This window comes from Myxine glutinosa, chromosome 1 (genome assembly GCF_964187855.1).
Source record: "Myxine glutinosa chromosome 1, kmMyxGlut1.1, whole genome shotgun sequence".
NCBI lineage: Eukaryota > Metazoa > Chordata > Myxini > Myxiniformes > Myxinidae > Myxine > Myxine glutinosa.
Genome location: NC_136261.1, coordinates 186,137,267 through 186,151,917, shown reverse-complemented (window position 1 = coordinate 186,151,917; position 14,651 = coordinate 186,137,267). Strand labels below are relative to the sequence as shown.

Genomic DNA, 14,651 nt, shown 5'->3' with positions numbered 1-14,651 from the left:
TGTACGGACAGGTGCATTTGATGATTGGCTTCACAGTCGGGTAGACAAGGGTTGTTGCGTTCTGTATTAGTGGAAAACAACTGCTGCACGTCTCCAAAAGTTATTGCCGCTTCCTCTGGAGATGGTCTGTCAAATCGACAATGCTCTTTGTCATGGAGTGGTGGCTTTACGAAATTACGGCATGAAACAGCGTGCTATTGCTCGGCAGTATGGCATCACTCAAGGGCAGGTGTCAAAGATCCTGAAACGAAATGCTCAGAGGGGTGTCCCTATTCCAATACCGAGGCCAGGATGTCCCCGCAGAACCACAAGGAGGGATGATCGCCAGCTGCACCGGTTAGTCCGCAATGGCCGTACCAAGTCAGCTAATCGGCTTAGGGCTGAGTGGCAGCAACTGACAAATGTGCCTGTATCCAGAAGGCTAGTCAACCAACGACTGGTTCAAGCAGGCTATCGTGCCAGGCGTCCCCTGAGAAAGCCACGCCTGACCAGACAAGACCACCAGCACCGATTGCAGTGGGCCAGAGAGCACCGTCGATGGCAGCCAGGACACTGGAATCACGTGATCTTCAGTGACGAGTCTTGATTTCTGGTCTGTCGTCAAGATGGCCACGTCCGAGTGTGCAGACAAGTGCATGAAGCCTACAACAAAGATTGTATAGTGCCAAGAGTCCAAGCTGGAGGTGGTGGGGTGACCGTTTGGGCTGCTTTTCATGCAGGGGGCAAAACTGACCTGGTTGTTCTGAATGGAAACCTGAACCAGTTCAAGTACAGGGCCATTCTGGAAGAAACATTGCTTCCATTTGCTCGTGCAGCCTTTCGAGGAAACTTTGTCTTCCAAGATGACAATGCACGGCCTCGTCGTGTTTGCATGATCCAACACTTTCCTGCTGACCGTGGTGTAGAGCATATGGAGTGGCCTGTCATGTCCCCGGATATGAATCCGATAGAGAACTTGTGGGCAGAATTAACGCATCAAATCGATCACTTGGACCAGCAGCCGACCTCTGTGCGTGAATTGCAGCAGGCTATTGTCACTGCATGGCAAGCGATTCCTGTCCAAACCTTGGCAAATCTCGTGAACAGCATGCCTCAACGTGTACGTGCTCTCCTGAATGCTCGTGGGGGTTACACGAAGTGCTGAACTGTAATTTTACTGTACGCAATCCAAGTCGTAATTTAACTTTTGTTTTTGTTAAAAAAAATTTTGGCTAATGTGCAAAATGAAGAGATACTTTTGGAAAACGTACAGAAGTTTAACACAGTACTGTCCATGAATTGAGTTCGATATCAGTTTACATCACTTTCAAGGATCAATTTATTTGTTTCGAAATGTCAAATGTGGTTTTTGTTTCTTTTAAAGGTCACATTAACAAAATCTAGAATAATTTCAACATAATTCCAATGAAATTTTGGTGCTAAGACATCTTGAAGAGTAAGTTCACCCCCACAAAAAAAATATTCCATATTAAATGCCAGGTCTGTAGATGGATGAGTGTACCTGAGTTGGTTTTGTCCTGAGTTGCTGTTACTGTACCTGAGTTGCTGTTACTGTACCTGAGTTGCTGTTACATTTTATAAACAATTGAAGTTGAAGATTTAAGCTAAAAAAAAAAGTTTTCAAAAAAAAAAATGTTTTCAAAACATTTCAAAACAAAATACCCTTAGGACATACACATGGGAGAGATAGGTGCATACCAGAAGTTTGGTAAACACAAAAGTTTGAGGGAGTAGTTCAGTGACAACACAACACAACACAGACACTGCACAGATATATATATATATATACATATATATATATATATTGTTACGGTCCGTGGTTAAGGATGTTATATTTGCCGAGCGGAGGCCCCGCGACCTAACAGTTTCCCCGATTCACCCAAACGTTGGCCCGATCGCGCCACAGCTATTCAATGTGGAAAACTCTAAAACGACCGAATGTAGAGAGGAAGAAGAAGACGTACAGAAGAGTAACGGGATTTATTATTACACACACAAGCAAAAAGGGGCAGTCACGGTTATGTACAGGGACATGAAAAAGCAGGTGACACAGTGAAAATTACTAGCTTATACAGACTTAATTGACTACCCAGGACAGAACAAACAGAACAAACTCACGTACACGAATGGGGAACTTGTAGGCAGGAATGGCTGGAAGGAGAGGAAAGTCCAATGGGTCCGGCAGCACGATCGGCTCGTTGGGCAGCCGCCGTTCCTTCGCGGCCCTGCTCCAAACTGCCGTCCAGGCCCCAAGCGGCTGTCGAGTGTTGTTGCTGCTGTGGACGCTGCTGCTGGCGAGCAAGGCGACGAAAAGCAGGCTTTGTGCTTCCCTGGATGATCTCTTCTCTTGGACCTCACAACCCAGCTCTGCCTTGGACCCTTTCAACTCAGCTCTGCCTTGGACCCTTTCAAATCAGCTCTCCTCTGACGACCCAGCTCTTTCCTTTGCACCTCACCATGCAGCTCAGCTTAGCTTTTGGACCTCACAACTCAGCTCTTGTCATAGCTCATCTCCTCTCCAACTCCTGGTTCGTGCTCCCTCACTCATCTCTTTGGGGAACGTCCCGCGGCGGGTTATATAGGCCCCGCCCCTCAACCTTCGCGAACCTCCTTGATGTTTCTCTCCACACCCTCTCCAAGTCCAACCCCTTGTTCGTGGTTGGTTGAGTGGGGCTGACTCACTCCTCCCCTCTATGACGAGGTGGGGACCCGCCTTTCTTCCCCAACCCTGCCTCGTGGCCAATGGCGGCAATTGTTGGTTGGCAATGCGAATGGCAATTGTTGAAAGGGGAAATGGAGGTTTTTGGGAATGGGAATGAAGGGAATCTATTTTTTCCACTTGGTGCAATGGAGTGTCATGTTAATGTACGACAAAGCCTTAATCTAAAACACATAATAAGGATATAAACTACTGAACAAGGGTATTATAGTGTCCTTCAATGGATGCTTTATGGAATTAACTACCGGGACGCCCTTTTAACCTTTACACAACACTGGAGGCAGGAGGGGCCAGAATCAACCAATGTTACACAGCAATTTACCACAATTCAACACAATAAAAAAATACAATCCTCATATCCGCAACACTGCACCCTCCTCCTCTTAGGCACTACCCGGGCCTACAACTTTAATTTAGTGTGACACGTAGGTGTAGTTCCCTCTACTTTTAATCTGACCCTGAGTGCGACAGTTTTAAAACATAGATAAATATGTCCCGCTGCTCCATTGCACCCTGCCTAACAGACTCACGCCCACAGCTAACCGAATTGCGGAATGGTCTTCAAACTATACATTGACGGTGGGGAGCATTATTTACACTGACGTTACTTTATTTTCAAAACGCAACCCAGGACCTGTGATTGTTCTTTCTGGGGGGGAGACAGTCTGCTCTGCATCGACGCACCATGAAAGCACCCAAAAAACGCACCAATACACCCTCAGGCACCAATCGGTGCACAGTCATCATTGTTCAATGAATAAAAATAAATCAACAACCCCTAACCCTGCAGGTGGTCTCTTGCTCTTCGGCTCCCTCTGCTGGCTATTTGCTTTCTGATGTTGTCATCTTCCTTTGCTGGCGGCCTATTTGCAATAAAATGAAATGCACCCAACGTGTCCATTTTTATTTATTTATGGCCCACAGGGGCCGACTAGTGTGGTTCACCTGTGGGGCATCGGTGCCCTGTGATCAAGGTCCGCCAGCAAGATTTCAGGCCTTCATGGCCGGTGCCAGCAGAGGGGCCATGCCCCAACCCATGGGGTCCATAAGTGGTGCTCGGCCACAGACATGTGGTCCATAATGTGGTACATCGATGCAGACAGCTGGTTCTGGGAGTTCCGGGCGCACAATGGCCGACTCACGCACGCTCCCCTCAGCGCCCAGTGGCACACAGGTCCTCATGTGGGAGACAAAAGGGGGATAAGACAGATGAGCGAGGGGTAAGGTCACAAGGGTACACATCAAACAAGGCAATGCAAGGCGAAGTGCGTACGGAGAGCGAAGTGAGAAAGCTCGTCCCTACCGTACATCACCCCCCCTGTCACCTACCCTTGCCCTTACCCCATATGTACAACAAGCTACACATTTACAAATCCGTCGCTACTGTCATGTCTTCCCCATATTTCCCCTATACCAAATTCGTCCCCACAATCCCTCAATCCAAAATTTGCCATCACCCAATTCATCATCAATCCTCGTGAGGAGGAAGAAATGGAACATCAAGCACAATGTCACACCCACGTCATGATGCGTCTCTCATTCCAAACATTTGCATCAAAAATAATAAAACAACCTGGCATGGTGCGGAGGTACGTCATCCCAGGTGAGTGGATGCAGATGGTGCGAGGAGATTCTTAATCCTAACTACCTTCTAAATGACTTTAACACACTTTACACTACCCGGGATCTTTCCCTGCCAATCCATTGGCCAACTTACACTATGGGTTCTAAAAACCAATTCCCATTGACCAAACTGTGGTGCTTCTCAATTTGGGGTCTCACTCCCCCGATTCAACTCCCTGTGCCCTTGCACAATTTCAGGACTGGGGCGTGTAGCTCTCCCAGCAGGTCTACCCACCTGCACACCTCCACCACTGTAGTTGCCACCCGAGCTTACCTGCTCCTTACCTAACCTATCTAACTGGGGAAGGCCCCTCCTGGCTTTGTCACCCCTCGGTGACACCCCTCAGTGTGCCCTCTGGCACTGGGCTACCCGGGTCCGTCCTCCGGATCCTCGGGCCCCATCCACAACAACTCTACCGGCTCCCAGCCCACCTGCGGCCTCACCTGGCCGACATCCTCACAGTGGTGGAGTGCCCAAACCACTACACACACTAACAGGCTACACGCCCAGCCATTTCCACAACACTAATGCACCCATCCAAACACCATTCTTTCACCCGCACCACAGATGCCAATATCCAACCACAATTTACCTATACCCTCTACCAAACACTTTCACTACCCGCCCCGGGTATTCGTGATGGGGGTCCACTCTTCCCCCATTCACACCTTCGCACCATCCACTCCACTCCATAGTTTCCACCATACTCACTCCACGACCATCCATTCCAATACTCCATATACTCCATACCATTTATTCCATACACCTGTTGTTGCACACCTGTGCAATCACACCTGGTGCCACCTGCACCCTCCTTCTCCCTGGACCAGTTGGTCAATACAACACTCATCACTATCACTATCACTCTCACTCATACACTGCTCCATCCACCTGTTCAGTTGCACACCTGTGCAATCACACCTGTTCCTCACACACTTTTCACAATACACTTCTGCATACACCTCCAACACTCACACGGCATCATCTAAACTACCTGGTGCCCTGCTAACTTAGTGCTCCCCGTCTTCCCTTTAAACTAAGCACATACCACGTCATTATCATCCACTCTAATCTACCTGCGTCCCCACTACAGGTATCATTGTCACTAACTAATCTTAACGTTACCTAATGTCAATCTCTAGGGTCCCTATACATTATCCAAACCCTCCCTTGGCGAGCTTACACTGCCATAAACCCCATAAGTCTAGTGCTCCTTTGCCCCCTCTGTGAGGGATGGTGGATTGGCCATCCCACCACATCGGGCATCTCCCACTACCAATTTGGCTAGTCCAAATTCCAACCAATCAAAAATTTTCCAATTACTGCCAATTCTATTCACTTTTCTAAATTTCGGATCAAAACCACTATCACTATTATCATCATCATCACAGTCCGCTATATCCTAGCCTCGGTGCGTCATGACATCATTAAACTCGGCTTCGCAAAGCCGAGCAATGAATTCGGGTGGTTTGGTCGCCTGCAGGTCGAATCCGTCCAGCTTTCGGTTCAAGGGAGGTGGTTTGGTCGGGCCGAGATTCCACGCACCATCTCGGCGCGGTACCTTGCGGTCCCGGGCCCGATGGCTCAATCTCCCCCGGTCGGAACCCCGTCCCCGCCAGGGGGCTCCGTTCCGCTTCCTCCCCTTCGCCCTTGAACCGGACCGGTCGCCTCGCCCGACAAGGCCCGGACTCGACCGTGGAGGGCGGGGCCAAGCCCGAATCGGCAACGACGCTTCGAAGAGAAGCGACGCAGCATCGATCCGCGCCTGGCCTCGCATCCAACAAAGCACACCGCGCCCCGAGTGCTCGCATCGGCTATCAGTCGCTCTAACCGCTAACCCGGTTACCGTCGATGCTTCACCTGCATGCTCACACGCATACGCTACCCCTTTCACCCTCACCGAGCTCGGCGCTGCAACGCCGTCCGTACATTCCACCAACGCTCTCCCTGTTACACACCACACCTCTTGCGCACACCTCGGTCCACACCTCTCCTCCGTTACGTCCTCCGTAACACTCACCATGGGCGTGCACTCTTGCATCCACCCACTAACGCGCTCAGATGGGCTCTCCCACACTCGCGCTACCACCAACCCCGGTGTGCTTCCTCGCACACGTTCCACCACCACCTTACTCTCCGTGTCACACTCACCCTCGCACGTACACTCCGTATTGCTCTCACTCCCTGTGTCACACCCCGTACACCCCGACGTGCATTCTCGCTCGCACTCGGTATCACACTCGCGCTTCGTAACACGCTCACCCTTTGACGCACACTTTTTCCTCACACGCGTGCCATTTTTACTCACACGGGACCCTTCACCAACGCCCGGATGCTTCCTCGATCCCAAGCGCGTGAAAATTCTTTTGTCGCCAAACATCCTCTTACAAAATCTCCCCGCACAATACACAGCACGACTCACCTGGGGGATCCTTTTCTCCACGCGGACCTGCAAACTCTTTATTTGGTTAGTGAGCACATAATCATGATTTGAGCAGGGACTTTGTACATATTCCATCTTTTCCTCCCGCCGCGAATGGTTTTCTAAGTCCCCGGTCTCTTCAATTTCAATGCCCACTTCCACTTTTTCTTTACTCACCTCGACGACCGTTGGCTTTAATAAAATTCCCTCTACCTCATCGGTCGCCGGCTTTTCCAAACCCCGTGTCGCGATTTCTACCCCCGTCATTGTACCCGCGCTTTTCTCCGCTTCGTTCAACCAGTGCTTCTCGACCTGCGTTACCTCGTCGTGCACCCCTGGGACCCTTTCGCCCACCATGCGGTCTCTGTCCCTCTGCTCCCTTTCCTCCCAATCGGCCCTCATTCCGTTCGTTGTTGCTTCAATTTTATTACTCAATCACTCACTCCGAGCATCCATTTTTGCCATTAATTGGTCCATAAAAAATCGCATGTACCCTGGTATCTCGGGCTCGGCTGCTGCGACCACGGGCGCGGCTAAATTTGGTGCCGCTGTAATCATGTGCGCGAGGGCGCCATTTTGCGCGCCTGAAACCTCCTCAACCACATTGCCAATGTTCCCCTCCATTTGATCCTGGGTTACTCCTAACCCCTCTCCTAGTTCACCCACCGGCATCCGATCGCCTTGACCAGCCATGGCGCGATTTCAAAATTCGGGTTTTTCTTTAACAAAACAAATTTCGACCGCTCCAAATTTTGACCAAATTCTTTTTCTAAATGTTTTAAAAATTTGGTTCGGGCCCCGAATCTCACTCCCAGACACCAATTGTTACCCCAATTGTACAATTGTGTCCACAATTTGGGCTAAATGAATTTAGTCCCAGGTCCGAATCCGACACTCCTGACACCAATTGTTACGGTCCGCGGTTAAGGATGTTATATTTGCCGAGCGGAGGCCCCGCGACCTAACAGTTTCCCCGATTCACCCAAACGTTGGCCCGATCGCTCCACAGCTATTCAATGTGGAAAACTCTAAAACGACCGAATGTAGAGAGGAAGAAGAAGACGTACAGAAGAGTAACGGGATTTATTATTGCACACACAAGCAAAAAGGAGCAGTCACGGTTATGTACAGGGACATGAAAAAGCAGGTGACACAGTGAAAATTACTAGCTTATACAGACTTAATTGACTACCCAGGACAGAACAAACAGAACAAACTCACGTACACGAATGGGGAACTTGTAGGCAGGAATGGCTGGAAGGAGAGGAAAGTCCAATGGGTCCGGCAGCACGATCGGCTCGTTGGGCAGCCGCCGTTCCTTCGCGGCCCTGCTCCAAACTGCCGTCCAGGCCCCAAGCGGCTGTCGAGTGTTGTTGCTGCTGTGGACGCTGCTGCTGGCGAGCAAGGCGACGAATAGCAGGCTTTGTGCTTCCCTGGATGATCTCTTCTCTTGGACCTCACAACCCAGCTCTGCCTTGGACCCTTTCAACTCAGCTCTGCCTTGGACCCTTTCAACTCAGCTCTCCTCTGACGACCCAGCTCTTTCCTTTGCACCTCACCACGCAGCTCAGCTCAGCTTTTGGACCTCACAACTCAGCTCTTGTCATAGCTCATCTCTTCTCCAACTCCTGGTTCGTGCTCCCTCACTCATCTCTTTGGGGAACGTCCCGCGGCGGGTTATATAGGCCCCGCCCCTCAACCTTCGCGAACCTCCTTGATGTTTCTCTCCACACCCTCTCCAAGTCCAACCCCTTGTTCGTGGTTGGTTGAGTGGGGCTGACTCACTCCTCCCCTCTATGACGAGGTGGGGACCCACCTTTCTTCCCCAACCCTGCCTCGTGGCCAATGGCGGCAATTGTTGGTTGGCAATGCGAATGGCAATTGTTGAAAGGGGAAATGGAGGTTTTTGGGAATGGGAATGAAGGGAATCTATTTTTTCCACTTGGTGCAATGGAGTGTCATGTTAATGGATGACAAAGCCTTAATCTAAAACACATAATAAGGATATAAACTACTGAACAAGGGTATTATAGTGTCCTTCAATGGATGCTTTATGGAATTAACTACCGGGACGCCCTTTTAACCTTTACACAACACTGGAGGCAGGAGGGGCCAGAATCAACCAATGTTACACAGCAATTTACCACAATTCAACACAATAAAAAAATACAATCCTCATATCCGCAACAATATATATATGTGTGTGTGTGTATATACAAATTATTAACGGGAAAAATATTTTGCAGGATCAAGTGTTGTAGCTACCACGCACATCACTCACATCAACATACAGACGACACGAGGAACAACACAGGACTGTTGGAGAAGACAAACACAGCCATTAAGCCTGGGGGGGAAGTGCCATCATTTCCCAGGGTACTCTGGGTACAACCGACGCCACAGCAATGGCACCGCCATGCTCACCGCACTGAGTGGGGAATTTCTTAAGGAGGAATTTCTTCCTCTCCATGAAAGCAAATCTATGGAGACAGTCTGTTATTTTTCCCTTTTAAATGGTGAAGGTCAAGCAAGGAAGCAGCACGTACCATTTTGAAGTCTTTGGTATGACTCAGCCGTGTTTGAACCGCTGTCCTCGTGGACTTGTGGACGCTCTAACTATTACACCACCGAGTCTTGTCCATTATAAGATCGGGTTTGCTATTCTCTTTCGTTTTTACCATTAACAGTGAAGTTTGAATTTGTCATGGCAGAATTATCATTTTATTTTACAATGTTCTCTTGAAAGGGTTTTGAAGTCGAAGCTCAAGAGATTACTGTGAGGTTTATGACCAAACAATAAAACTTTAATTTTGCTCGCCATTTCTCCCGAAGCAAACTGGCCGTCTAGTAAAGTTGGCCATAAAAGGGCTTTCTACATATTACGTATACAAAAATGAGGAATTTTGCCCCTCCCCACCCTGCCTGCAACCTCCTGCTTTTTATCTTACTATTGTGGTGTTGCGCACACATGACTCGATTGCCAGAGAGGTAGGCCACAACGCGTTGGTACAACAAAGAGTCTTTATTCAAAGCTCGCACTTCAGCACTGGGCGGGCTCGAGCTTAGAGCCCGCATAAATGTCCCGAGGCCACGCCTTGCCCCCGGGCGTGGCCGATAGGCAGGGCATGCATTACAGTTCCCCACCTTGACGTTCACGCCACCTGCTGGTGCGCTGAATTATTGTCCCTTGTGTCCGCCACACGCGCCCCCCCAGAATTCCCGCGCACCTGAAGGGTGAGTTTGCGGGGAAGCCGGATGACCCGGCCGAAACACCCCCTGGCGATGCGTGCAGGGCTGGGGGGTAGCGGGACGGTGGGGCTGGGGGGTGCCGTGGGTCTGACCGCCGGGGGGCGGCCTCGACGCGGAGGCAGAGCTGCTTGCGGGGGGTGGTCCAGATCGAGGTGAGCCGGCTTGTGGCGGTCCACGGAGACACGATCCGGGGCACCGCCGATGTCGATGGTGAAATATTTGTCCCTGGTCTCCAGCACGCGGAAGGGCCCGTCGTACAGGGGCCGTAGCGGTGCCGGTGGGCGTCGTGCCGGACGAAGACGTACTCCGCCGTGCGAAGCTCTGGGGCGACGTGGGAAGACGGGCAACCGTGGTGTGCCGTCGGCACCGGGGCGAACCTCCGGGCGGTCTCCTGCAGGGTGGAGCGCTGTTGCGCCGCGGACCAAGGAGCCGTGGAGTCAGGGATAAATTCGCCCGGTACCCGCAGTGGTTGCCCGAAGACCAGCTCCGCCGAGGACGCACGCAGGTCGTCCTTGGGCGCCGTCCTGAGGCCCAGCAGGACCCAGGGGAGCCTGTCGGCCCAGCTGCCATCGCGGAGGCTGGCCCGGAGCGCGGCCTTCATTGAGCGATGAAAGCGCTCGCACAGGCCATTGGCCTGGGGGTGGTAGGCCGTGGTGCGGTGTAGTTTGACACTGAGCCCTTGCGCCACCGCGCCCCAGAGCTCCGATGTGAACTGGGGGCCGCGGTCGGACGAGATGTCCGAGGGGGCACCGAACCGGGCAACCCAAGTGGCGATGAAGGCGTGCGCCACATCAGCCACAGACGTCGCCACCAATGGCACGGCCTCCGGCCACCGTGTGGTGCGGTCCACCATGGTGAGGAGGTGTGCGAACCATCGCGAGGGGGGCAGAGGTCCCACCAAGTCGACGTGAACGTGGTCGAACCAACGCTCGGGCACCGTAAACGGGGCCAACGGGGCCTGGGTGTGGCGGTGGACCTTTGCGCGCTGGCACGCGAGGCACGTCCTGGCCCAGTAGCGGACGTCCTTCCTGAGGCCATGCCAGACGAACTTCGCCGCGACGATCTTCTGGGATGCCTTCGTGCCCTGGTGGGACAGGCCGTGGATGGCGTCGAAAACTGGGCGCCGCCAGCCAGCGGGCACGATGGGGCGAGGCCGGCCGAGGGAGACGTCGCATAGGAGGGCCACGCCTGCGGCGTCAAACGGCACCTCGGTGACGCGGAGGCCCGTGACGGCGGTCCGCAAGGCCTGGACGCCAGGGTCGGCGGACTGGTCCTCCGCCATCTGGGTATAGTCGACCCTGAGGTGGACCGCGTACACGACGGACCGGGAAAGGCAATCCGCCACCGGGTTGTCTTTACCCGCCACATGACGGATGTCCGTCATGTACTCGGACACGGCAGAGAGGTGACGCTGCTGCCGTGCCGACCATGGCTCGGCGACCTTGGCCATCGCGAACACAAGGGGCTTGTGGTCGACGAAAGCCGTGAACGGGCGGCCCTCGAGCAGATGGCGGAAGTGCCGGACCGCCAGGTTGAGCCCTAGCAGCTCGCGGTCGAAGGTGCTATGGCGGCGTTCGTGCGGGCGAAGCTGCCGGCTAAAAAACGCCAGCGGCTGCCAAGCACCACGCACCCACTGCTCGTGCACTGCGCCCACCGCGGTAGTCCGACGCGTCGGTGGTGAGGGCGATCGGTGCATCGGGCGCCGGGTGCGCCAGCATGGTGGCGTTGGCCAGGGCCAGCTTCGCGCCTGCAAACGCTGTGGCCATCGGCTCCGACCAGGCGACGTCACCTTTGCCCGGCTTGCCCCGGAGGGCCTCGTGCAGGGGGCGGAGGAGCTGGGCGACGTGGGGCACGAAGCGGTGGTAAAAATTTACCTTGCCCATTAATTCCTGGAGCCCCTTGATCATGCGCAGGCGAGGGAAATCCCTGACCGCCTCCACCTTGGCCGGTAAAGGGACGGCCCCGTGCCTGGTGATGCGGTGCCCCAAGAAGTCAATGATGGCGATGCTGAAACGACACTTTGCGGGGTTGATGATTAGGCCATGCTGGCCCAGGCGTTCAAAAAGCGTGCGGAGGTGGAGCAGGTGCTCCTCCCAGGACGCGCTCGCGACTAGGATGTCGTCCAGGTAGACGAAGAGGAAAGGTAAGTCACGCAAGACGCTGTCCATAAGCCGTTGGAACGCCTGGGCCGCATTCTTCAACCCGAAAGGCATTCTCAGGAACTCGAAGAGGCCGAAAGGGGTGATGACGGCCGTCTTCGCGACATCGCCCGGTTCTACAGGGACCTGGTGGTAGCTCCGGATGAGGTCCACCATGGAAAACACGGTCGTGTTTGCCAACCGGGCGGAAAAGTCCTGGATATGCGGGACCGGGTAGCGGTCGGGGGTGGTGGCATCATTGAGCCGGCGGTAGTCCCCGCACGTCCGCCATCCCCCGCCGGGCTCTGGCACAATGTGCAGAGGGGAAGCCCAAGCGCTGTTGGAGCGCCGTACGATCCCCAGCCGCTCCAGCTTGGCGAACTCTGCTTTCACCACCGCGAGCTTCGTGGGTTCAAGTCGGCGTGCCCGGGCGTAGACCGGCGGCCCGAATGTGGGTATGTGGTGCTCCACCCTGTGTTTAACGGCCACCGCTGAGAAGGTGGGCCGCGTGAGGGCCGGGAAACTGGCTAGGAGGCGGGTCAAGTCGTCCGCTGCCGGAAGCGTGCAAACTAAACTCGCCGGGACTGAACCTTCCAGCAAGCCGCTTGGCAAGCCGCTCGGTGAGCCGCTCAGTGAGCCGCTCAACGAGCCGCTCAGCGAACAAGCGAGCGAGCTGAAGGTTTCGGCCTGGACGAGCCGTCTGCGCTTCACGTCGACCAACAGCCCATTCGCACATAGGAAGTCCGCACCGAGCAGTGCCATTGGCATGCTGGCGGTGACGAACGACCATTGAAAGCGCTGCCCTCCGAACCGCTGTGAGAGGCAACGCTTCCCGAATGTGCGGATGGGTGTACCATTGGCGGCAAGCAATGCGGGGCCCCGGCCCGCGGTTTGCTTGTCGGATGCGGAGGCGGGGAGGGCGCTTACCTGCGCTCCTGTGTCGCAAAGGAAACGGCGCCCGGACAAGGTGTCCGTGATGAACAGGAGGTTGCCGGAATGGCCGACGCTCATGGCCGCAAGTGAGCGCCGGTCGTTTCCCAACCCGTCAAAAGAGCACGGCGGGCGACACGTTTTAGCCTGGCGGCCGAACCTGGCATGGTAGTAGCACCAGGTTTGCGGCGGTAACGGCCGCGGCGGCCATGCCGGCGGCGGTGGTGGTGGCGGCGGCGGTAGTGGACGGGGCGTAGCAGCGGCCACGAGGGAAGTCGGGAGCGCTGGAGCCTCCGCGCCGGGATCCACTACGGCAGCACCGTACATCGACCGCGTGTCGCAGGCCGCAAAATACTTGTCGGCCTCTCCAGCCAGGGCGCGGGGTTCCTTTATTTTGGAACCGGCCAGCGCGAGGCGTACCTGTGCAGGTAGCTGGCGTAGGAAAAGCGCCCGGAATAAGAAATCCGGGGGCTGGTCTCCAAGCAGGGACAGCATGGAATCCATCCGGACAGATGGTCGTGTGTCGCCGAGGGTGGGAAGGTCCAGGAGGCGGTCGGCCCGTTCGATCTCCGTGAGCCCGAACGTGGCGATGAGGAGACGTTTGAGCGCCTCGTACTTGTTGTCGCCCGCGGGCGCCGAAGGATGGACACGACTCGGGCGGCAGTGCCGGGCCCGAGGGCGGCGGCCGCGTGGTAGTACCGGGTCTCGTCCACCGTTATGCCTCGGAGTTGGAATTGAGCTTCGGCTTGCAAAAACCAAACGTCGGCTTGCGCTTCCCAAAACTCCGGGAGTTTGACTGCGACGGCGTTGGTAGCCATGGCGCGTTCGGTGGTCAGCAACGGCTGAACCAATCGAGGTCACCAGTGTGGTGCTGCGCACACACGACTCGATTGCCAGAGAGGTAGGCCACAACGCGTTGGTACAAGAAAGAGTCTTTATTCAAAGCTCGCACTTAAGCTCGAGCCCGCATATATGTCCCGAGGCCACGCCTTGCCCCTGGGCGTGGCCGATAGGCGGGGCATGCATTACAGTTCCCCGCCTGGACGTTCGCGCCACCTGCTGGTGCGCTGAATTATTGTCCCTTGTGTCCGCCACACTATAATTCACCAAATGTCCATCCGTCTGTCTGTCTGTCTGTTTGAAGGTACCGTAAAAACTGCTGAACCGATCTCAACGATATTTTGGGTGGGTAATTCTGGGATCTCCAGGAGTAAAATAGGCTATTTAGTTTTCCCAATTTCAGCTTTAGTCTCCAGCATTCTCAGGTTTGGACTCCCGCATAACATTCGCGTTCACATAACGTTCATTGTTCTCATTGTATCTATGTTGCTTTCCCGGGTGCCGCACAAACGGCTGCACCGATCGCTGCACAGCTGCACCGATCGGACTCGGTGACCTCGGACAAAGACCTTTTATAAGGACACGGGTTGAATCCCTGCTTGAGAGAATTCCATCCCCCTCGCCGCCATCACGGCCATCTCTCCAACTTACAATCCCACGAGATATGCGGAAAGGACGACCCAAAACCAATATAAACATCATGAAACATCATTCGTATATAAACATCAT

At 54.1% G+C, this 14,651-nt stretch overlaps 1 protein-coding gene across 2 annotated transcripts in view; it reads left to right on the top strand.

The window, feature by feature from the left end:
- The window catches only part of LOC137431993 (uncharacterized), a 165,718-nt gene that overhangs the window by 33,092 nt on the left and 117,975 nt on the right, over positions 1-14,651 (top strand). The gene's annotated exons all lie outside the window — the stretch shown is intronic.